Genomic DNA, 26,378 nt, shown 5'->3' with positions numbered 1-26,378 from the left:
AGAGACCCACTTCAGACCTAGGGACACATACAGACTGAAAGTGAGGGGATGGAAAGATATTCCAGGCAAATGGAAATCAAAAGAAAGCTGGAGTAGCAATATTCATATCTGATAAAACAGACTTTAAAATAAAGAATGTTACAAGAGACAAGAAAGGACACTACATAATGACCAAGAGATCAATCCAAGAAGAAGATATAACAATTATAAATATATATGCACCCAACATAGGAGCACCTCAATAAATAAGCCAACTGCTAACAGCTATGAAAGAGGAAATCGACAGTAACACAATAATAGTGGGGGACATTAACAACTCACTTACGCCAATGGACAAATCATCCAAAATGAAAATAAATAAGGCAACAGAAGCTTTAAATGACACAATAGGCCAGATAGATTTAATTGATATTTATAGGATATTCCATCCAAAAACAGTAGATTACACTTTCTTCTCAAGTGCACATGGAACATTCTCCAGGATAGATCATATCTTGGGTCACAAATCAAGCCTCAGTAAATTTAAGAAAACTGAAATCCTATCAAGCATCTTTTCTGACCACAACACCATGAGATTAGAACTCAATTACACAATTGTGTAAAAAACACAAACACATGGAGGCTAAACAATACATAACTAAATAACCAAGAGTTCACTGAAGAAATCAAAGAAGAAATCAAAAACATACCTAGAGACAAATGACAATGAAAACATGACAATCCAAAACCTATGGGATGCAGCAAAAGCAGTTCTAAGAGGGAAGTTTATAGCTATACAAGCCTACCTCAAGAAACAACAAACATCTCAAATAAACAATCTAACCTGACAACTAATGAAACTAGAGAAAGAAGAACAAACAAAACCCAAAGTTAGCAGAAGGAAAGAAATCATAAAGATCAGAGCAGAAATAAATAGAAACAAAGAAAACCATAGCAAAGATCAGTAAAACTAAAAAGTGCTTCTTTCAGAAGATAAACAAAATTGATAAACCACTGCCAGACTCATCAAGAAAAAGAGGGAGAGAACTCAAATCAATAAAATTAAAAATGAAAAAGGAGGGCTTCCCTGGTGGCGCAGTGGTTGAAAGTCCACCTGCCGATGTAGGGGACACGGGTTTGTGCCCCAGTCCGGGAGGATTCCACATGCCGCAGAGCGGCTGGGCCCGTGAGCCATGGCCACTGAGCCTGTGCATCCGGAGCCTGTGCTCCACAACGGGAGAGGCCACAGCAGTGAGATGCCCGCGTACCACAAAAAAAAAAAAAAAAGAAAAGAAAAAGGAGAAGTTACAACAGACACTGAAGAAATACAAAGCATCCTAAGAGACTACTACAAGAAACTCTATGCCATAAAATGGACAACCTGGAAGAAATGGAAAATATAAACAGACTAATCACAAGTAACGATGAAACTGCGCTTTAAAATGTTCCAACAACAAAAGTCCAGGACCAGATGGCTTCACGGGTGAATTCTATCAAACATTTAGAGAAGAGCTAACACCCATCCTTCTCAAACTCTTCCAAAAAACTGCAGAGGAAGGAACACTCCCAAACTCATTCTATGAGGCCACCATCACCCTAATACCAAAACCAGACAAAGATACTACAAAAAAAGAAAATTACAGACCAATATCACTCATGAATGTAGATGCAAAAATCCTCAACAAAATACTAGTAAACAGAATCCAACAACACATTAAAAGGATCATACCCCATGGTCAAGTGGGATTTATCCCAGGGATGCAAGGATTCTTCAATATACACAAATCAATGTAATACACCATATAAACAAGCTGAAGAATAAAAAACATATGATCATCTTAATAGATGCAGAAAAAGCTTTTGTCAAAGTTCTATACCCATCTATGGTAACTCTCCAGAAAGTGGGCATAGAGGGAATCTACCTCAACATAATAAAGACCATATATGACAAACCCACAGCAAACATCATTCTCAATGGTGAAAAACTGACAGCATTTCCTCTAAGATCAGGAAAAAGACAAGGATGTCCACTGTCGCCACTATTAATTCAACAGAGTTTTGGAAGTTCTAGCCATGTCAATCAGAGAAGAAAAAATAATAAAAGGAATACAAATTGGAAAAGAAGAAGTAAAACTATCACTGTTTGCAGATGATATGATACTATACACAGAGAATCCTAAAGATGCCACCAGAAAACTAGAGCTAATCAATGAATTTGGTAAAGTTGCAGGATACAAAATTAATGCACACAAATCTCTTGCATTCCTATACAATAATGATGAAAAATCTGAAAGAGACATTAAGGAAACACTCCCATTCACCACTGCAACAAAAAGAATAAAATACTTAGGAATAAACCTACCTAGGGAGACAAAGACCTGTATGCAGAAAACTGTAAGACACTGATGAAAGAAATTACAGATGATACAAACAGATGGAGAGATATACCAAGTTCTTGGACTGGAAGAATCAATATTGCAAAAATGACTACACTACCCAAAGCAATTTACAGATTCAATGCAATCCCTATCAAATTACCACTGGCATTTTTTACGGAACTAGAGAAAAAAAATCTTAAAATTTGTATGGAGACACAAAGACACCAACTAGTCAAAGCAGTCTTGAGGGAAAAAATGGAGCTGGAGGAATCAGACTCCCTGACTTCAGACTGTACTACAAAGCTACAGTAATCAAGACAGTATGGTACTGGCACAAAACCAGAAATATAGATCAACGGAACAGGATAGAAAGCCCAGAGATAAACCCATGTGCCTATGGTCAACTAATCTATCCTTGCCAAGGAGGCAAGGATATACAATGGAGAAAAGATAGCCTGTTCAATAAGTGGTGCTGGGGAAACTGGACAGCTACATGTAAAAGAATGAAATTAGAACACTCCCTAACACCATACACAAAAAAAACCCTCAAAATGAATTAGAGACCTAAATGTAAGACTGGACACTATAAAACTCTTAAGAGGAAAACATAGGAAGAACACTTTGACATAAATCCCAGCAAGACCTTTTCTGATCCACCTCCTAGAATAATGGAATTAAAAACAAAAATAAACAAATGGGACTTAATGAAACTTAAAAGCTTTTGCAAAGCCAAGGAAACTACAAACAAGACGAAAAGACAACCCTCAAAAAGGGAGAAAATATTCACAAACAAATCAACGGACAAAGGATTAATCTCTCCAAAATACATAAACAGCTCATTCAGCTCAATATTAAAAAACAAACGACCCAATCAAAAAATGGGCAGAAGACCTAAGTAGACATTTCTCCAAAGAAGACATACAGATGGCCAAGAAGCACATGAAAAGCTGCTCATCACTGATTGTTAGAGAAATGCAAATCAAAACTACAATGAATTATCACCTCACGCCAGTCAGAATGGGCATCATCAGAAAATCTACAAACAACAAATGCTGAAGAGGGTGTGGAGAAAAGGGAACCCTCTTGCATTGTTGGTGTGAATAAAAATTGATACAGCCACTATGGAGAACAGAATGGAGCTTCCTTAAAAAATTAAAAATAAAATTACCATAGGACCCAGCAATCCCACTACTGGGCATATACCCAGAGAAAACCATAATTCAAAAAGACACATGCACCCCAATGTTCATGGCAGCACTATTTACAATAGCCAGGTCATGGAGGCAACGTAAGTGTCCATCAACAGACGAACGGATAAAGAAGATGTGGTACATATATACAATGGAATATTACTCAGCCATAAAAAGGAATGAAATTGGGTCATTTGTGGAGATGTGGATGGATCTAGAGACTGTCATACACAGTGAAGTAAGTCAGAAAGAGAAAAACAAATATTGTATATTAACGCATATATGTGGAACCTAGAAAAATGGTACAGATGAACCAGTTTGCAGGGCAGAAATGGAGACACAGATGTAGAGAACAAACGTATGGACAGCAAGTGGGAAAAGTGCAGGGCGTGATGGTGGTGGTGGTGGTGTGATGAACTGGGAGGCTGGGATTGACATATATACACTAATATGTATAAAATGGATAACTAATAAGAACCTGCTACATAAAAAAATAAAATTCAAAAGAAATTCTTCATATTTACCCACAAAGAAACAAACAAAAAAAAACTTTTAAGATCAAGGATAAGAAATTAAATTCATTAAAACTAAACAACATAAAAAGAAACGAAATTGAGTTATTTGCAGTGAGATGGATGGACCTAGAGACTGTTGTACAGAGTGAAGTCAAAAAGAGAAAAAAACAAATACCATATGCTAACACATATATATGGAATCTTAAGGAAAAAAAAAAAAGGTTCTGAAGAACCTAGGGGCAAGACAGCAATAAAGACGCAGACCTAGAGAATGGACTTGAGGACACGGGGAGGGGAAGAGTAAGCTGGGACAAAATGAGAGAGTGGCATGGACATTTATACACTACAAAGGTAAAATAGATTGCTAGTGTGACACAGCTGCATAACACAGGGAGATCAGCTCTGTGCTTTGTGTCCACCTGGGGGCAGATAGGGAAGATGGGAGGGAAGCACAAGAGGGAGGAAATATGAGGATATATGTGTATGTATAGCTGATTCACTTTGTTATACAGCAAAAACAAACACACCACTGTAAAACAATTATACTCCAATAAAGGTGTTAATAAAATAAAACTAAACAACAGGTATAATTTCTAATCTTGCTAAGTGTCTTTTTTAAACCACAGAGAGGGACTTCCCTGGTGGTGCAGTGGTTAAGACTCCAAGCTCCCAATGCAGGGGGCCCAGGTTTGATCCCTGGTCAGAGAACTAGATCCCACATGCATGCAGCAACTAAGGGTTCCCATGCCACAACTAAGGAGCCCGCATGCCACAACTAAGACCTGATGTAACAAAAAAAATAAAAAATAAATGAAAGCACAGAGATTTTCTGTAACTGGTATTATAAAACAACATAAATAAAACAAAACCAAAATAGGTAATTTCCAGTCAAAATAGTAACAGCATCTATTTCTTCTACTCCCCTAGGCCCTTGTCATTTAAGCAATCTGCAAAGCGGTAGTTCTGTGCCTAAGTGTATAAATTTGGGGTATTGTCTCATGACATAAGATATTTAGCCCCGGTGAATGGAAATTAATGAAGCACATCAATCTTAACAGACAATTATTTAAGGAGATTGGGAATACTACACTATTGACCAGACTTGGGAAAAGTAGGGTCATAGGACATCCACAACTCCTCCCACACTGCATTTCACCCTAAAAATCTTCTTTTAAATATGGAGACTCAAAAACTTGAAAGTAGACACACAGCTATGCCACAGATCAATCTCTGTCTTTCTCTCTCTCAAGATCCATGCCACAGATCAATCTGTCCCTCTCTCTTTCTTCAAATACACCCTCTTATATTTACAGCGCTCTTTACATTACCTCTTAAACCTTTACAAGTAACCTGGAAGGTCAACGAGAGTGCTATTTTTTTATTATTATTATTTTTATAGAAAAGAAAACAGAGAGAAAGGCCAAGAAACTTGCTAGTAGTGGAACCAGACCTAGAAACCAAGTCTCCTGCCTTCAATTCTGAAGCTCCTTCTACTATACACAACACTACCCCTTCTGTAATACAGGAAAGCCTTCTACAAAACATTTGGCTGGATTCCAAGACAGCCGTCCCAGACTGAATTAGACTCTATACAGACAGCCGTCCCAGAATGAATTAGACTCTATACAGACAGCCATCCCAGAATGAATTAGACTCTATACAGTAAATAGTAAATAGTGTAAATAATGAGGATTTAATGCAATTACTGGCATGGAGGCATACATCTTTTTATAAGTGAAAAATCAGTTGGTTTTAAGTTAAATCAACATAGTCTGTGTATGGTGGGGGAAACACGCAGAACACTCTTCTAAAAAAGAAGTCGAAATGAAGTATGCAGATTTGCACATTTTACAATAACTAATAGAGGTAGTGTAATCAACACAGTGAGTAGAAAGAAAGAAAACAGTAGACAACTAAAAAGAACAATGTAAATAGAAACTGCATGATGTTTTTATTTTTAAGAAATAAAATGAGGGGCTTCTTTTCTTCCTCCTCCCACCCCAAAATAATTTGAGATTTTAGAACATTATGCTCTAAAATGAGAAGTAGAAGAGGATTTTATTTAGCCATCAAACAAAATCCCTGCCCAAACTGCTGGATCTGGAATATAACACATCAAAAATCCAAAGTCCTATTTGTAGATCAGTTACCTGTATTATAGGGTTTATAATAACCAATTATTTAAATCTTTCTATTCTCACATCTATAAAATCATAACACTCTAGGCCAAACTATTTTCTAATGATCTTGGAAGGAGGAAACAATGTCTACAAAGGTAATGAGCAATACTTTAATTCCCATTATCCACTGCAAAAATAAATATTCCTCAAACATCTTCTATGTGTGAAGTACTAGGCTAGGCTATAAGTGCAAAGAAAATGATGGTCTTTATAATCTAGAAAAATAAAGCACAGAGAAATGCTTAACTAATGACAATAACTGCATGATAAATCTGAGCACCTCAGAGACACAGCTTTCATAGGACAGCAGTCAAACAGAATGAAGTTGGATTTGATCAAGATACCAAATAAAAACAGTAGTCATTAGGTTTAGCTGGGAAGAGAAGAGGCAAGTAGGTTGCTATGTCCTTTGGGTTCCCAAAGCATATCACTTATCTGTTACTGCATTTAACACACTGTATGGTAGTTTGTCCTCTCTGCTTATTCAATTGAATAAGAGACCCTATTCGCTTCATTTTTCTATTCCTAATCCCTAGCAAAAGGTCTGGCACACAGAAGATAATAAATGTTTTTTGAACAGGCAAGGTAAGGACAGAATTCCCTATTTAAATTATTTTACTCTATACTACTTGTGCAGGTAATTTACTCCCTGTCTCTCAACTCCAAAACCACCACTCTAGACTGCTCTGTGGTGCTTAGGCTGAGACTGTGCAACTGTACTTCACCAACTCTTCTGCCAGGGGGCTCCCTATTAGGCTTTGCCAATGGAGGTAATGAATGGGGATGGGAAAGCAGGAAGAGGGGTGAGAGGACTTCCTTCCAGTTACTGGCAGCAGCAATTGGTTCCAGCCTCCAGCTTCTTTCAGTATCCCCCAGAACTAATCAGCAGCTCAACAAGGCTGACCTCAAAAGTTCAGAACCAGGCCAGTAGAACCTCTTCTCTGAGCTCTTTAACTGATTACTATAATGTTCTCTTTTTGCTCTTAAGACTCATCTAACCATCTCCCTATATTAAAACCCCTCTGTTCAAATTCCTATTGAAGTTTGTTTTCTCTGTTGGACACTAATACCTTGTTAATCACAGTGATTCTAGCTGCTCTCCTCTGAGATACCTTGCTTCTTTACTGAAGGGAAAAGCAAAGGAACTTTGGAGTTATAGGTAAAATATATTTTAGAAAAAAAACACCAAACCCTTTAAATTTGTGTCTCTTAAATTACAACAAAAAAATCATTTAACTTTTGTGATTTAAACTATCCAGATTGCAAAGGAAAAAAAAGAGAGGAAACGAGAAATATTTAAACAGTTCAGGCTATTCCAAGCACACCCCCCCACATCCTCTCACTAGAGCACATGTATCCTAGAGAAAATGTGAGATAGTGGAGCTGGTCTGCTGTTCCTCAGTGGTCTCAGTTCCCAAAAGCCTCTCCTGGTATGAGCATGATGCCACGCTGAATGTGATTCTTATATTTAAAGACTTTTTTTTTTTTTTGCTGTGTTCAACACAGCCCATACTGCAGGCTGACTACTTCATCTAGTGTTCAACAAAAGAAACAACAATTTATTCCAACACTAAAGCTGAACTGAACTTATTGGTATGTTTTCCTATCCTAAGGGATTTTCAAGCATAATTTCTTACTACATGTGTTTTTCATTTTACGCACTGACGTTAGAATCTAACTTCTTCATAAACTACAACTACACGCTACGGCATAGGAACAAAAAGAAATCCCTCTTGCAGGAGAGCCCCAAATCAACACAAATGTTGAAAACAAATGACCAAAATGCTTTGTTCAAATGTTATGGTTTGTTACTACATTTAATAAAATGCCGTCATTAGACAATTTAATCTGAGGTTAATTTCAAAAATAATTTTCATTATTGTACTTAATAAATTGATTTTTTTAAAATTATGACAAAATGGCAGATACGTAGAGAGAAGGAAAATTCAAGCAATGAGAATCTTTCTCAGAATTTTTAGTAACATATGTATATAGTTCCTGAGCATCCAAGAAAAGGTATCACTAGCCCCAGACATATTAATCCACTTTGGCTACCTAACCTCCGTAAGACAAAAGAGAAGTGAAAAAAATTTTTAAGTTGAAAGTCCATGCCAGTTCCACTGGGGTTCCTCCACAAAGCATAAAAGTGGAGAGTGGGCCACCTACTCCCTTAGCATAATTCGGGGACTCATCACCTAGCTCCTGCCCATGGACATACTAACACCAGTTGCTACTTAACTGCCAGAAGTCCCATTACCAGTCAGTATATCCATGTAAAATCAACCAAGCTATACACCTTACAAGAGACACCAGAGGACCCGTCTGACACATTAGGTAGAAAAAGTGAAAGTCTGGGGGGAAAGGGGGGAATAGACAGGATATCTGGATCTACAGAGAATGGACAGGGTAAATTTTACTGTACCTTTGTACCTAAATTATATGGGGGGATCTACTCACTTAAATGCAAATAAACATTCAATAAGTTACTATAATAACTTAATGATATATTGAAAAATTCCAAACAAATGAAAAACATCAGGAAATTAAATAACTAATGTCTGACGACAATGTCTGTCTTCCACACCATACGTAACAAACATTAATTAAAAATCAAGATAAATCTGTAGGCCATCAGACTGTACATAATCTCACAGTATTTTTCCCTTTTTAAAAACTGCAAACTGTGATACACTGTCTAGTTTCCCCAGATTTAACAAATGAGTCGATACAAAGGTGTGAGGTGCTTTAAGTCACACCAGAAATGCTGCCGTAATTTTAATAAAGTGCATTTTAATGTTAACTCACTTTTCTTGCTAGAAGGAATTATGCTTCTGCGCTAATGTATAGAAATGAAACTGTCACTGAAACATCTGGTTATATATTATTCATTAGACATATATCACCTTTCTCCAAAGACTGCATAATATAAACACAAATCACGAATAAATCAAATTAAAGAGACAGACCTGACACCACATGCTGAAGGTCAGTAATAGACAAATGAAATTCCAAAGACGTTTGCTGACCTGCTCCATATTTCTATCCACACAAACCTGGGAGCTAGCAGTCTGAGTGTTCCACACAGGCAGAGGAAAAAACTCAAAATTCGCAGTCTGTTGGATGTCTGCATTGTCTACATTATGTTAATGGTTCTAATTTAAAATCTTTCTATGCAGCACATTTGAGGATATTTTTCTAATACTCAAGCGGACTAGCCTACTCAGGCAGTTTCCCTTCATAAATTCTCCATTTCACTCTCACAACTACTATAATTTACCTCAAATGTGTATTCCACAACGGTACCTGAAGGAAATTATCTCCAATCCTTAGAAAAAGTAAGGGGCCATATTTGCTGTGCTAGCCTTGGAAAATGGAGTCATATAACTACCCATTACTTTACTAAAAATCACGTTAAATGTACAAACAAGATTTTAAAAGATACCTGTTGATTGTGACAAGCAGAAATTTTAGGGGAAAAAAGGAATAACCAAGAGTCATACTGCTGCCATTTAAATGCTTTATAAATCAAAGGATGAAACACTCACTTTAAAACCAAGCTCTAACACCAATCTAAGTTATTAAAATATTCAACAACTACACTCTAATGCAAGTGAGGAAAGTAGATTATCTGCCAATTACACTAAGTATTCCAGCTGATCATCTTGGAACTAACAAAAGTAGACTATGTGATGCAAATCACACATACATTAGTTTTAAACATATGAAACCATGTCTCAATTTTCTTACGTTTTAAAAGAAGTAAACCATATTACTAAAATACCGAGCGCAAAGCTACCCTTTTCACAGCAAACAAGTATCTTTAGACACCTTCGAGAAACCTGACATTTTCAAACCATTTTACCACGTAAAGGTATACATTCCCTAAAACTTCTGACAGCCAGGCAATAGATACCCAAAAAAGATTCAAGGAGATAAGCCTATAATTGGTCTTAGGGGTCAAATAATCGGAATGAACCTCAAAGTTTTAGAGACCAATTTTTACTAACAGTATCTCTGGGAGCAGGGAGGCAACGTCTCTAAGAGGGAAATGATCCTGACAACCAGAACGAGGGCTCCCCAGCGACTCTCGGTACCAAAGACCTCAGTGTACACGACTCGGTTCAAAACGCGAAGCTTCCCATCAGAAACAAACCAAGACACCCCCTCCCCCCACGACTCCTCCGGGGCAACCTCTCGGTTTTAGAAAGCAGCAACAGATACTCCCGAGCAAGTAAGCGGCAGTCCAGGAATGTTTTAACCAGGAGGGGTCTCCCCGCACCCTACAGGGAACCCCAACGCCGAGCAGCGCCTCTACGCTCGAACCCGGACTCCAGCACCCAGGGGGGAAGCGGGCTATTTGCACAAAGCGCCCCTACCTCATCCTCCACAGTGCGGACACACACCCCCGGCTGCGAGGGGGAAGCCCGGGGAGGAAAACCCTGCATTCCACGCGGTTCGACCCCGGAGAGCGGACGTGGAGAGGCTGGGGTCCCCGCCCCGGGAGACGAGGGGGCCGCACCGCAGCCCCGGCCTCCGCGCCGAGGAGCGAGCGGTTCGCACGAAGGAAGGAATCCCCGAGATTCGCCCACGGGATCCTCCCCAAGCCGGACTCCCCACCCCCGCCAAGACCCTCGAAGAAACGGGAACAATGAGAAGCCGCCTCCCCCGCCATCCCCGCCCCGAGAGCGACCGGGAGTGGCGGCGCCATCTCCCCTCACACCCCCGCGAACACACCCCCCCGGCCCCGGGGCGGCCGTCAGCCTCCCACAGCCACGCCGAGCTAACGCGCGGCTGAGCCCGCCGCTTCCGCGCCCCTCGCCTCCCCGCCCGCCCCGCTCACCGGCTCCTGCTCCAGTCCGGAGCTCCGCTAGCCGCGGCCGGAGCGAGACTCAGGTACAAGGCGCCGCGGTGCCGGCGCCGCCGCACAATATGGCGAGCCTCGGCTTCCGCAATGGAGCTCGGGAAATACAACAGGGGCCGCTCAATATTCATGAGAGACCGAGGGGAAGCCGGCTAGGCCGGCGCGACGGGGAGGGCGGGAAGGAGAGAGTGGGCGAGGGGGCGGAGGCGCGGGACGGGGACGTGCACTGCGCCAGGAGGCCCGTGGCGCGAGGGGAGGGGGCGCCGCCGCGTTGCTGCCAGGAGGGCCCGAGCCTCCGCCCCGCCCCGCCCCGGGCCGCCCGGCCCCGCCCCACGGCGCCCTCCGCGGGGCGAGGGAGCCCCCGGGCAATGCCCGGATGACGACTGCGCCACTTCGTTCTCGGCGTTCGCTCTCCTTGAGGTCTCCTGACCCTACCTGCGACCCCAGTTAAGCCTCCCTGGCCGGCTGCTGGGGATCGGGTTCGGACTCCTGCTCTCGCCTGTGACTCCCTAAAACACAAACAATTAGTCTACCAAAGAGTATATAAAATGTGTATAAATGAAGCTACAAACTGAATTAACAAAGTGAGAGAGTGCCCTGACCTCAAGATATACTATTGGTGAGAAGATCTGTTCTCTGGAAAAGGTAACCAACGCTACCAGATAGTTAATGTGAAGGCACTTGTGGCACGAAGGAATGGACTGCACTGGGAATTGGGCGAACTGGGTTTATAGCCTGCAATGTGTCTAACTATGTGACTTAACTAAATTATATAATTGCTCTGTACTTTACTTTCCTCATTTGCAAAATGAGAGGATTGTGTTGAATGATTCTTAGGTCCTTTCCAGCTTTTGAATTCTGTAAAACTCTCTACAAGCAATGCCAAATAAATGGTATGAATTTACATAAGATTTTAGAAAAGCAAAGGAACCGTTCCAGCTGGTGTGTTCAGGGGAGATTTCCTGAGGAGCTCGGAGTTGAGTAGGACTGTGAGTGTTAGCTTTGGATAGGTAGAAAGAAAGAAGACAGGTATGAAAATATTAAACACAACACACTGTGGGCCCTACCTAACAATCCATTAAGGTAAACAAGAGCAAAGACAATGACTTCAAAACTGTCACTAACTATCTAAAGCTTTATATAAGAAATGACAATTCTCAGATTCTACCAGCTCTTCAAGGTTAAGGTCTTTTTCCAATGTGGAAAAAAAAAATCAAAATAATTAGGAATGCTTCTGCTTCTACAAGGTCCACTTTCTAGAGACAAGGCAGTTGCAGAAGCATTTGCCTTCTTTGTTCACAACTGCACATGTCGTTCAATTAATGCTGCTCATAATTCAGAACGTTTTGCTCTAGTGAAAATGCTTATGAAAATAATGTGTGGTTAGGTTAAGAAATTCAATTGATGTTGAGGAAAGTGATCATTTGTAAAAAGCACATGAACTTTATGGATAAAAGTTAAATATGGTACTTTAAAAAAATTCACGGGACAATTGATGGAAAACGTATGGGATATCTGGATTAAATGTGATTAAAAGCTAGACCTCAGGCTAGCATCCTTAATAAGAAAGACATTACTGACAAATTAATGGAACTCATATTATCTATTTTATCTCTTACTCAGAAACTTGGAGTGAGAGTATTATGGGCCTTCCCTGACTACCTTAATAGGAAAGGCTGTGTTATGGTACAGTAACAAATCTCCATGCCTTAACACAACAGAAGTTTACTGCTTGCTCATGCTTCATGTGAATCAGACTCATTCTATTTCAGTCACTCCAGGACTGACGGCTCCAGATTGACAGAGGGCTCACCATCTTGTAGCTGTATCACCCAGAACACAGCAACTGAGTCTCTGTGGCAGAGGAAGAAAGTGAGTAAAGAATCCCTATGAACTTTTCACAGCCTTAGCTTGGGAAGGAAACAGATCGCTGATCACATGTCATTGGCCAAAACTAGTTACATAGCCTCCTTCATCTGCAAGGGGACTGAGTCCTTGAACTGAGGCTGAACTGAGTTCAGAAGAAGTGGTGATATTGGTGGACAATACTGACGTCAATCACGCTGACCCCACCAGTCAGCTTCTAGATATTATGAAAAAACTCTAAGAAGTTTTATTTCATAACATTAGCTCTCTTGAGTGGCTTCAAGAAAGGTATGCCTTCAAAACATAAACTCTCTGTACTTGTTAGAGTTGATTATCATATAAATAGAATGGACTTTCCATTTTTCTTCCCCTTTGTTTTGTATATTAAATCAATGTCAAGTCCATAGTCAGCCTGTCAGTAGTGATTTGACACATCCAGCCTATATTCTTTTTGCTCATTTTTCGACCTGACATGAGGGATACCGCCCTGAAAAACATTTTCTACTAACACCCTGCCCACTTGTTAAATGTACTAATTGGAAGTGATAACTATATTTTAAGCAGGAAGACATTAAATTAATACTATATAATACTAGATGAACTCTAGTTAGAAAGTTTCTTTTCCCTCAAAACTTCAGAAGTTAAAAAAAAAACTTCAGAAGTAGTACCCTGTTAATCACATGGTGAATGGGGTAGACATCTCTGATCACAAAAATCATCTCTTTACTGGCTTTCTGCTATGGTAATGCTACAAAATTAGATTAGTTCAGCTCAGTCGACTTTTATTGAGCATCTACTATGTGCTAACACTTTGCCGAGTGCTTGGAATAAAGATATTAATGTAACTAGGACACAAGTTCCTTGAGAGCAGAAATCTTGTTCACCAGCGTATACCTAGCACAATGCTTGGCATGTAATAGATGCTCCTTAAATAGGCGTTAAGAGAATGAAAGACTGGGAATCTTTGATCCCAGTGTGTATATGAAATGGAATAGTTCATATGAGCTTGGTTTGCCTCACTTTACCACTTAAAAGCAGACATTCGTATCAAGATTGCATTTAGTCCCCCAGAGGCTTTCTCTGTTTAGGCAGTGTGTCTCAAATGGAAATTCACGCCTGCCTATTCTATATCTACTCCATGGATTTCTTTTAAGCTGTGCTCCGAATATCTAATTGTTATCTGCTTATCTGAGACAAAAATTGCAGGCCACCAATAGTTTGTTAATAACAAGCTATGTATATATCACAGTTTACAGAACACTTTTATATCCATTATTTCACTGACTCTTCAGAACAGTTCTCCAAGGTATTATTCCTACTTCACAGAGGAGGGAAATGTGATTTCTGTGGTTAACTAACTCTCCCAGACATTGAGTTCATAAGTGGCAGAGCTGAGGCTCAAACCTAGGTCATCTGACTCCAGGTCCGGGATACATTCCATTATGCCACATGTGCCTTCCCACTCTGTGCTGCATACACAACTCCAGCATTTTTCTTCTTTCTAATGGGTAAGCAGTCTGAGGCAAACATCTCCAGAGCTTCCTCTCAACACTAGTATTTATTCCAGTCCTCAATGTGGTCTATTTTCAAGAAGCTAGAGATAATGCTAAATATAATAGTATATGAACCTGATCTGTTGACAAAAAACCATAAGGTTTTGTTTTTGTTTTCTTAGAAAAGTTACTTTAAGAAAACAAAACAAAATTAAAACTAAAAGGTAGGTTAAAAGACTGGAATATCTTGGGATTTAATCACTATATATATGTATATATAAAATACATATATATATATATTATATATATATAACTGTCAAAATATATCTTCTACCAGAATCTTTATTTGCCATCTTTTAGATGTGTTGTGCTTTCTTTGAAAGGGTCAAATTAAATAGAAACATTGTAGAAAGGCCTAAAGAGACCTATAATTCAAGGTGGCTTCAGGAAGCAGGCAACTCAAGATTTACTACCTCTTCAGCTGAAAAAAATACAGCTCTAGCCACAAGGTTTAGTGAAGTTTTTTTTATTTGTATTTCAACATAGTGCATTTCTTTCTGTGACACTTCCCTTTTGGTGTTTTAGTTCATTATTCCTTTTTATATTCCTAAGACAACCAAAATAATTGGTGCTACTCTTAAGTGTTCACCTTAAACAGATTAAATGAGATGGGCCGGTTAAGCTTTTGGGGAGAACTAAACAATATTGCTATTTCCCTTCTATGGAAACATGGAATGGTATTTTATATGTCCCAGATGTGGCCACATTCTGCCTAACATCTGTTACTGCCTTTTAGTAAAATAATGAACTAGCATGTGTTTGAAAAAAGTCAAAAGAATAAGTTTTCATTCTGATGCAGCACAAATAGCCAACTGTTTCTTTGTAGTTAATAGTGGAGGATATTATTGTGATATCCAACTTGATATATAAAATAAATCATGATTTAATAATTAACTGGCTTTAGTTTTCTAATGTGAAGTAAGTTTATTCTGTTCAAACAAATTTTACAGGTTTTTTTCCTTTTAAAATGTTTACTGCAAGAGATGAGAACTGTGCCTTGGCATTGATCTAGGAACACCAAGAATAATCCTGGAAACTAGCAAGGAATAGATAATTAAGATCAAAACTTAGAACTAAAATGGAAATTTCTCTGGAAAAGAAGGCTGGAAGATCCCAGGGGGAAAGTACAGATGAAGAGTGCGAAATATTTAAATCAAGTTACAGCTTGCTCAAACTGCCCTTGTGGACAGTTTAATTTTTCCCTCTTAAAACAAGCATGGAGGAATAGTTTTTGTGGGTGAGAGAGTGGAGGGTAAAGACATCTCTTATCTAACACATTTCTTGGAAATGTTTTTCAGTAAAGAATTTAAAAGAACTGCCAGATCCCAACCATACAAAGAAAATCTTGTTTTATTTTAGACTACATCAAGATGTAGAAAACCCTGCAGTATCCATTAGCATTTAATACTCCACAAAAGTAAACCATTGAGATATACATTGAATAGCATACTGAAGTAGGTTACAATTCAGGTAAATCTGAAAACCATTCTGGTCAACCTAGAATATCAAGGTTTTATGTGTTACATCCAGGAAGAGATTTTTTCCTAAGGATTTTAGTCTGTAGAAAATTTTTTCTTTTATGTTTTTAAAAAACTTTATTGAAGTATAGTTGACTTGCAATAGTGTATTATTTTCAGGTGTACAACGTGGTATTTCAATATTTTTATAGACTACACACCACAAATATTATACAATATTATAAAGAATTGACTATCTTCCCTGTGCTGTACATTACATCTCTGTGTCGTATTTATTTTATAACTGCTAGTTTGTACCGCTTAAGCCTTTCACCTGTTTGCCCCTCCCCCACCCCCTCCCCTCTGGAAACCACTAGTTTGTTCTATCTGTGAGTCTGTTTCTGTTTTGTTATATTTGTTCATTTGTTTCATTTTTTAGATTCCACGTAAAGGAAAACGTACAGTATTTGTCTTTCTCTGTCTGATTTATTTCACTAAGCATAACACCTTCCAGGTCCATCCATGTTGTCACAAATGGCAATGTTTCATTCTTTTTTATGGCTAATATTCCATTGTATATATTGGTTCATCATTTTTAAATAAACACATTTCATAAGTCATGCTTATAAGATCAGAATTGACTGTGGTTCCTTAAGAATTATGAGTTCTGCTACCTATGGAGTAAGATAAGATACAGGTAGCTGCAAATAAATCTTCTTGTCATAGTATCCTGTTAGGTATGTATGGGTGGCCTAACTCATCTGGTTGTGCCCTCTCCAAGACTCACTCATCCTCTGATCTAATCAGCTTTTGTTCTAGAACAGTATTGATGTTCAGAGTTAGTGGATTTCCAATTCCTTGACTTCTTGACTCATACATCCTTAGGTCCAGTTTCACTTTTGGACTTCATCACATTAGCTGCCCTGTTTTGACTCTCCCTTTCCTAAAATTCAAAAGACTACTCTGGGCCTGAGCTCAACACAGCTGTCCTTTCTTCTACATGATCCAGTTCTTAGCTATTTGCTAACCTATTCATTTCCTGACTTGGCTCTTTAATTAGGCTTGGCCATATTCTCATCTAAGCCTTTAGCTTGTGGCTTCACACATAGTGAATGCAAATTGCATTACAAGAAGATGTCACAAATATAACCTGTAGACGCCATGTCATTCATGGTATAGAAAAAGAACCATCTCTGTCAACAAACAGAAAATACAGACCCCTTCAGTGGAAAAGAACAGAGAAGCAATGAGGTTGCTATCTTTGGAAATGAATACTCCAGGAATGATCTTGGGTCAGAAGAACCCATGTTAGGAATGTCACGTGATGTTATTGCAGCTACCCAAAGAAACATTGTGACCAACAGGAAAGTTTGTTATTGGTGGACTTTCAAGTAGATTTGGATGTTGATTTCAAAGTCTTGTCAAAACACAGTAACATTTCATACCAAGAGTAAAAGTTTAAAATGCTATATATTAATGCTAAATTCCAACTGAGACTCAAAAGTTTGATTAGTTCTCAAACCACATTTAGTGTCTTTTCTCCCCCATTCACTTGCTTAGATTAGCAGTGTGCAAGTATGTCCCCCCTCCCCCCAGAGTGAAAGTAGCAGGAGGGCAAAATGTCATTACTCATCTTTCAACACCAGTCATTATTCAGCACTTGAAACAGGTTTCATATATTTTATGTAGATATTGAATATATATGTGTATATATGTATATATATACATATATGTTTCTGCCTTGCTCCTAAGATACATTTGGGATACCTTTAATTAATGATAATAACTACAGTTTTGTAAAGCAGTCATTAAAAATACTTTATATTTTTTACAAAAAGTATCTAACTTAATCATTACCATAACATTTAGAGAAATGCAAATTTGAATAGATACAATTTTCTTCCTACCATGTTCAGGCAATTATAATACTCACTGTTGGTCAATGTTTATGAGCACAGATATTGCACACTTTGTTGATGGTCATGAAAAATGACACAACCTCTTAAAAAGGAAATTTGGTCATATTATCTCTCAAAATTTTAAATGTGTGTATTTTTAGCCTAAGAAATCCAATTCCAGAAATATATCCTACAGAAGTACTCACACAGTGTGCAAAGAAATATATACATGAACGTTAATTTTTGCATTGATTGTGTTTGTAAAAAACTTAATATAACCTACATTTTTGGCTAAACAAATCTTGGTAAATCCATACAGTAATACATCATATACCCATTAAAAATGAGACAGAGCTACAAGTACTGACGTAGAAAGGTATCAAAAGTATATTATCAAATAAAATATTTCTTGGCAATATGTTCCATATATCCCATTTTTTAATACAGAAATATTTTTAAAATATACACCAAACTATTAGGAGGGATTGGGTATATTTAAGGAGAGGAGGACTTTAGATGACTTTCAGTTTCTAAATTGTTTACTTTCTGTATTGTTTGAATGTTTCACAATGGAATAAAACATTGTGTTTTATCACAACAGTAGTAAAGGTACAATTACATGCTTATCTGTTAAAAGTGAGTGAAAATTTCAGCACATATCTACCTATTATTAACTGAAGGACTGAGGTAAAGAAAACAATTATTCTAGATCAGGCATCATCAACAAAACAAATAAGAAAACTAGAACTTGGGAATTCTTGACTTTCTAAGAGATCTGGTAGTGTAGTGGCCTTGAAACTCAGGAATTCAAATGGCTTGTTACTAGACCTCAGTCTCTATTCCCCTAAACATTCCTAACCCTACTTGATAAGAATTTAAGCTAAACAGGGACCAACCAATGCTTATAGAGCCCTCAAAAAGAGTTCTAGGACCGATATAATTATTTTGGGATTCTCTTCTCCTACTACTAATTTATATCCCACAGTCTCTAAGGCAAATGTTAGGTGTCGTTTGCTAATTAGACTCCTTAGTTCTCCCTCAAGAAATTTCTACTGATTTAGCATGTGATTGCAGGAAGCAAGTACAAATTGTAGGCTGAGAATCAGATATTTGAATTTTCCATCTTATACATCTCTATTCCAGGGAATTTTTTCCCCAGACTCTTTGAGATCACCATATAGTAAAAAGCTTGGGCAATATATTAGGGTGGGTTCAGGAGACTTGACCTCCCTCCAACTATGGCTCAAATGACCTGAGTGGTCACAGCAAAAAGTGCTATCCACTGAAGTTGGGGTAGAGTGGGGATGGGGTTGTGCAGAAATAGAGGGACTCAGGGACTGACTGGAAAGTACAGGTGGTTTTTCCAAAGTGGCCGAATGCCCAGAGCTGGAGCCAGAATACAGTACACAGGCAAGGAGAAAGTCCAGGAAAGCAGTGCTTAGGATAAGTTTAAGGGAGTGCAAGGCACCCAACCTGAAAGCTGAATCAGAGGGTCTGAAGCGAAGAACATCAAGAGTAGCTATCTCTCTGTCTCTTTCAGTGGAGAAGATGACAGGTGAGGTGAGGAATAAGAGAAATGTACAGCATGGCTTATGTGAGCTGAGGCTGCAAATGGACACCCTGACCCTATGTCCTCAAGTTGCAGGTTGGCCAAATCTGAAGGCAAAGGCAAAACAGAGAATTACTGAGTGAGGGTCATGAGAAGCAGAGGGGCAGATAGGAAAATTAGTGATTATGCCCTGAAGTTGGAAGAAGCTCCTGAGATAGATGAGAAGAATCAGAGTGCATGTTGAAAAGAGCCAGGGACAATGAGAGCTGAACAAGTGATGACTGGTTTTCTCTTGGTTCTTCTAATCTCTCTGACCCTCTCTAGCTCAGTCTCTTTTGTGGCTTCTCATCATTACCCCAAACTGTTAAGTTTTGGAATGTCCCAGGGTTTAGTCTTAGGACCTTATGTCCTCTTAATTTATACCCCCACCCTTGGTGATCCTATTCAGCCTATCCTATGGCTCTAAGTACTACCCATATTGACAACTCCCCATTTTCTCCAAACTTATGAACTTCTGTAAGTTTCTGGAAACTTAAGGACCTCTCCAAACTTATGGCCAACTCCCTATTCAGTCTCTCCACTTGAATGTCCAATGGGCATCTCAAACATAAAATGCCTAAACTGGACTTCATCTTTGAAATGTGAACAAAGAAAAATGTGATTGATAACTGTCCTTTTATTTGTAGCTGTAATGTCTGTATTGCTCTACTAGACCCAGTTAAAAGAAATTCTTCTTTCTGATTACTTAAAACCATTTAAATAACTCGAATTTAAAATGAATGTTTCAAGTATATTCACATACGTGTTCATTTATACATTCCCTAAGCAAGAGTCGACAATTAACCAGAGTCAGTAATTCAGAGACATAAGACATAGACCCTATCCTCAAAGAACCCAGCATCTAGTAGGGGAAACAGACACATACTAAATGTGGTGAGGCCAATAAGAGAAAGGCCACAGAAATAGTTCTCCCTTGACTGCAATTATTAATTACACACTATGGAACAGCATTTTCTCTCATAAGACTCCACTCTTGGCAACACTGGCTTTAGCCCTAGAAGTTGGAAGAGGTGTAGATAGAGTCACAGCTGTGCTAATATCCAACAACCTCATAAACTTTGTATGTGTTAGGTACCGTGCTAAGTATTTTATAAGCATCATCTCATTTAATCTTTACAACAAACCTATGAGGAAGTTACTCCCATCATAACTACCATTTTATGGATTAGAAAATGGAAGTTTAGGGAGTTCCCTGATGGCCTAGTGGTTAGGATTCTGGGCTTTCACTGCCATTGCCCAGGTTCAATCCCTGGTCAGGGAACTGAGGTCCCACAAGCCACATGGCGTGGCCAAAGAAAAAAAAGAAAAGAAAATAGAGGATTAAAGCATTTCAGTACTTGCCTAAGGCACCTCAAGCAACAGACTGTGCAAATTCATGTCCTTAGCCATTATTTTAAACTGCCCTCTCACAACTGGTGGTCCTGCTTTAATTAATAAAAATAGGGTTACATTTTTTAAAATATTTGTACTAAAATAAGAGAATAAACATGAATAATCCAAATAGTGAATATCCATTACACTTTAGTAATAATCCCAGTTACTAAACATAACTGGATAAAAAGGACTATAGCATAGGAAGTTGTGAAATGGTGGTTCAGTTTTTCAAAGCTCATAGAGACACAGCAACAAGGATTGATCATTTCAAGTTTCCCACTGATTGCCTTTGGAGACAAGTTCTGAGTTCTAAAGCACATTCTGTGTGAGCTAAGAATGGAAAAATCATCAGACTTGCAAAGGCTGAAAGAATAGAAGCCAAAGCCTATAGGAATACAGTCTTCCAAATTTATTATCTGTTATGCATTGATTTATCACATGTGGCAGGAATTTAAAACAGATGTGTGTTTTGTGGAGGAGACTATCCCATGACAGGGGAGAGGAATGTGACCTCAACTTGAAAGTAAAGAATCAGAACTCGTACGTGGTTCAGAAGTTTCCTTTTATGCTAGTCATATAATGAAATAAAAGTCCTACGATCATCTTCTCAAATTAACTGGGACTTCATTTCTTAATCTGGAACTTGTTGAAACTTCTGGCTTTTGAAATGCAGTTATTTTCATTGAAAGGCAATTATATTTGAAAAATATTTCAAAGATCTAAGATTTTCTGAGTAACTTTTACTTAATCTAAAGCAAAATATCCTCAGAAAATACAGCTTTGATATGTAAATATTAACATTTACACATCCCTATTTTCTCTGTTCTCATCTGTAATTTCAGACATCACATTTTCAATAGCTAGAATTCAATAAATAACACATCTTTGCCTGACATCTGCTTTTTTTTTAACTGAAGCTATAAAGAAATCTATTCTTTTCAGATCACATTTAAGTACTGAAAGTAATTTCATTTTAAAGATTATATCTAAGGAAAAAAAAGATTCTTTTCTACATTAGCCTAACATATCTACCTACAGTTATATAAACTTTCTATTTTTCAGTACTTCGAAATTATTTGTAAAGATTTCTCATAATAAGTATTTTAGTTGGGAAACAGTCTTGACACAAAAAATGCACAATATAGAATAATTTTATAGTCATTCATCTAGTTTTGAGGGAAAATTATCTTAAAAATCATTAGTTAAGCAAAAATGCTTTTCTCAAAAGTACCTGTGATTTAGCTTTCAGTTTATTTTTACTATCCATTTATGTGATCAGATAAAATTTTAAAAATAATTCATCAATTCAGACAGTTTCTATCACAGGAGAAAAACTCAAGACAATTGATCATCTGTGGAGACATCCACATGTGCACACATACATGTATATTGAACACCAAAGAGAGTTAATTTGCTCAAAGCTAGAGTGAACATTGACAGTCTAAGAAAAGCAGAGAAGGAAGGTCCCTCTCCCTGTAAGAAGTTATTGAAGGAAACTAGACACATGCCTGGAAGAAGCTACCTGAATTTCTCATTGCATGTCTATAAACTGCCAAAACAATTTGTTCATTTGTTTAACTTTCCTCAAACATGTATTGAGCACTCATTGTGTTCTGGACATTCTTCTAGGCATGAGGGGGAAAGAAAATGAAAAAGATGTATAAATGATATGTCTTGCTTAACAAGCTTAAGGTTTCTTAAGGAGGTAAAAGTAACATGCAGTGAAATGCAATACCTGGTAAGTGTACAACTGGGTGAGCTTTAACAAATGTAACCATGTAACCAACAACCCAATCAAGATATAAGACACTTTCATCAACCCTAGAAAGTTCCTTTATGTCCTCCTTCAGTCAATCTCCCTTCCCAAATAGGCAATCATGTTCTGATTTCTATCACCATGGATTAGTTTGTCTGCTCTTGAAGTCACATAAATGGAGTTATACAATACATATTCTTTTGTGTCTGATTCTTTTACTCTGTCCAGTGTTTTAGAGATTCATCCATATTGTTGTATTATTAGTTCATTCCATTTTATTACTGAGTAATATTCCTGTGTATAAATATGCAACATTTTTTCAAAAATCCATAATCTTGTTGATGGACATTTGTGTTTGTTTCCAGTTTTGGGAATAAAGCTGCTATTAATATTCTTGGTCAAGTTTTTGTGAATTTATATTTTCCTTCTCTTGGATAAACACCTAGGATTGGACCTGGGTCATTAAGTGGGTGTATAATTTTATAAGCTCCCAAACAGTTGTCAAAAAAATCTGTACCATTTTATACTCCCATGAGCAGTGTATGAGAGTTCCACTTGTACCACACACTTGCCAACAACTAATGTTGCCAATCTTTAATTTTAGCCATTTTAGTGGGTGTGAAGTAGAATTTCAATGTAGTTTGAATTAATATTTCTCCAGTGACTAATGATGTTAAGTATCTTTTCACGAGCTTATTGACCACTTGTACGTCTACTTCTGTGAAATGTCTGTTCAAGTCTTTTGCCTATTTTTAATTGGGTTTGTAAATCCTTTTATTTTTTATTTGTAGGAGTCCTTTATAATGGTATAATGATATAAGTTCTTTATCAGGTATATGTATAAGAATATTCTCAGTTTTTTAATAGACTTTATTTTTTAGAACAGTTTGAGATTAACAGCAAAACTGAGCAGAAGGTGTAGAGAATTCCCATATACCTCATGCTCCTACACCTCCTCCCTCACTATCAACATTTCTGCACCCAAAGTCCATGGTTTACATTACGATTTTCTCTTGATGTTGTACATTGATTGGATTTGGACATACATCCACCATTACAGTATCATAAAGAGTAGTTTTATACAGATTAGTTTTTAATGCCCTAAAATTCCTGTATACTCTGCCTATTCATCTCTCTCTTCCCTCAACCCCTGACAACCACTGATCTATCTACTGTCTTTGTAGTTTTGCCTCTTCCAGAATAGTTGGAATCATACAGTATGTAGCCTTTTCAGATTGGCCTCTTTCACTTAGAAATATGCCATTAAGATTCCTCCATGTTTGTTGTTGTTGTTTGCGGCACGCGGGCCTGTCACTGCTGTGGTCTCTCCCGTTGCGGAGCACAGGCTCCGGACGCGCAGGCTCAGCGGCCATGGCTCACGGGCCCAGCCACTCCGCGGCATGTGGGATCCTCCCGGACCGGGGCACGAACCCGCGTTCCCTGCAGCGGCAGGCGTACTCTCAACCACTGCACCACCAGGGAAGTCCCCTCCATGTCTTTTGATGGCTTGATAGCTCATATTAATATTTCACTATCTGGATATACCAGTTTATTTATCCATTCACCTACTGAAAGATATCTTGCTTGCTTCCAAGTTTTGGCAATTATTAATAAAGCTGCTATAAACATCCATACACGGGTTTTTGTGTGGACGTAACTTTTCAACTCATTTGGGTGAATACCAAGGAGCACAATTGTTGGATCATATGATAAGAGTATGTTTAGTTTCGTAAGAAACTGCCAAACTCTCTTCCAAAATGGCTGCATCATTTTGCATTCCCACCAACAGTAAATGAGAGTTCCTGTTGCTCCACATCCTCACCAGCATTCGGTTGTTAGTATTTTGTATTTGGGCCATTCTAATGGGTATATAGTGGTATCTCGTTGTTTTAATTTGTAATTGCTTGATGACACATAATATTGATCATCTTTTTCATATGCTTATTTGCCATCTGTATATCTTCTTGGATGAGGTGTCTGTTTAGGTTTTTGCCCATTATTTAATTAGATTGTTCTAATTAAAGAATTTGGTATATGCACACATTGTGAATAGATTAACACTATCAAGCTAATTAATGTATCTATCACTGCGCATGGTTTCTATTTTTTGTGTGTGTGGTAAGAATACTTAAAATCAACTGTCCTAAAAATATGGACTGCTTCTCGAATTTGCATGTCATCCTTGTGCAAAAGCCATGCTAGTCTTCTCTGTATCATTCCAATTTTAATATACAAGCCACTGAAATGAGTACTCAAGATTTATTTTTTCCATACATTTTTTCCAGTTGTTCCAACACCATTTGTTTAAAAGACTTTCCTATCCCATTGAATTGACTTGGCACCTTTGTATTGATAAATATTCAATTAACCGTATATGTGTGGGTCTATTTTTTAGTTCACTATTCTGCTTTGCACACACACACACACACACACACACACACATTTTATTTTATGACTGTTGTATAATCCAGGCTGGATTCATTATTATATTTTTATTATAATTTACATATTATATTTATTATAATTATATTAATTTTTAAATTCCATTTTAAAAAACTAAAACAAAAACATTTTCATGGCTACCTAAAAGTGTTGTGGGCCCTAGGCACTGTGTACTGTGATTAAGGATAATTGGCTGTGGTAGGAATAAAGCTAGCTTCTGCGCCTGTAGCCATGTGAGAGACTAGGCACAGGGGCCTATGAAATTTCTCTGTGAGTGCAGGCTGGGCTTGTAGCCCCCGAGAGCAGCAATTATCTAGTAGCCTGTGATAGGTTACTTTTAATACAGTATTTTCATTTTGTTATCCCTGACCCTTCAGTAAAGTCTTTTAAATATTATGATCCTGACTTAGTTGGTCTATGGGGAATTAAGGAAAATATCTTTATCAGTCAGGGTTGTTGGTTGTAAGCAACAGAAGCTGACTTTAGCTGACTGAGTGGGAAAGGATTTTTATTAAAAGGTATGAAGTAGTTCACAGAATGGTTGGAATATTTGGAACATTAGACTCAAGGCTAAGCTTTTAGGAAGAATGCCCAAAACCACATTCCATGAGCATGTCTAATGAGGAAAATGTTGCCACCACCAGGCACTAGAAGTTAGTTTACCCCATTGCAATTCTTTGCCAGGAAAGCAGTTGTACTCTTACTGCTATAGTCATTAGCCCTGATGTATTATTTGTGCCAAGAATTCAATCTTGCAGCCCCTGTACTGCTAGCACAGAGTGAGAAACTTAATGTTTCATTAATAATTATGTAAAAACACTTTGCCGCATATAAGACCAACCAAAATGTCTGAGAAGCAGAAAGTCAGGAGAATAGGGAATTCTCAGTTTCTCAAGAATTTCTCAAGAGAACAAAAATACTACATAATATATATACTCAAGGAGCTCACAGTTTTCTGAAGGAGAGAAACATATGCACAACTACTAGTAAAGCCACTCTCCTCTTTAATATAAATGAAATGCTGTGGGAGCAGAGAGGAGAAGACAATTTCAAACAAGGAGAATTTGAGTCTTAGTTCTTGAAGAATAAGCAGGATTTTGGTAAGCAGAGAATGAAACATTCTTGGATAAAGAGAACCAAGTGGACAGATAAGCAGAGTTCAACTGCACGGTGTATTTGAGGAACTGTAAGTGGTCTACTGTGTGTGGTGGAGAGGCTGTGGTGAGGTGTGAGGCTGAAGAGTTTGAAGACTATTATGTCGTGTGAGCCTTACTTAAATATGAGCTCTGGAGTTCAAATTTTACTCTGGAAAGCCCATTG

At 38.1% G+C, this 26,378-nt stretch overlaps 1 protein-coding gene, 1 long non-coding RNA gene and 1 other non-coding gene across 6 annotated transcripts in view; 1 reads left to right on the top strand and 2 right to left on the bottom strand.

Moving 5' to 3' along the window:
- RNF2 (ring finger protein 2) overlaps positions 1 to 11,412 on the bottom strand; it is a 71,303-nt gene extending 59,891 nt beyond the window's left edge. Inside the window, exon 1 of one of the 4 annotated variants that reach the window (XM_067029468.1) lies at positions 11,083 to 11,412. The gene's annotated coding sequence lies outside the window, so the exon portion shown is untranslated. Of the gene's footprint in view, positions 1 to 10,618; positions 10,893 to 11,082 lie in introns of those variants that run through there. The other 3 variants (XM_059072994.2, XM_067029476.1, XM_067029465.1) reach the window with 3 other exon arrangements.
- A 1,472-nt stretch (positions 11,413 to 12,884) lies between these two features.
- LOC136793827 (uncharacterized) overlaps positions 12,885 to 26,378 on the top strand; it is a 55,248-nt gene continuing 41,754 nt past the window's right edge. The window contains exon 1 of the long non-coding RNA XR_010839741.1: positions 12,885 to 12,975. This is a non-coding gene — a long non-coding RNA (uncharacterized lncRNA). The remainder of the gene's footprint in view (positions 12,976 to 26,378) is intronic.
- Positions 24,762 to 24,866, bottom strand: LOC131746740 (U6 spliceosomal RNA). Its single transcript, XR_009332640.1, has one exon. It is a non-coding gene; the product is annotated as a U6 spliceosomal RNA (small nuclear RNA).

The sequence above is a fragment of the Kogia breviceps genome, chromosome 1, assembly GCF_026419965.1.
Source record: "Kogia breviceps isolate mKogBre1 chromosome 1, mKogBre1 haplotype 1, whole genome shotgun sequence".
Taxonomy (NCBI): Eukaryota; Metazoa; Chordata; class Mammalia; order Artiodactyla; family Physeteridae; genus Kogia; species Kogia breviceps.
This window is presented reverse-complemented; position numbering and strand designations above follow the sequence as displayed.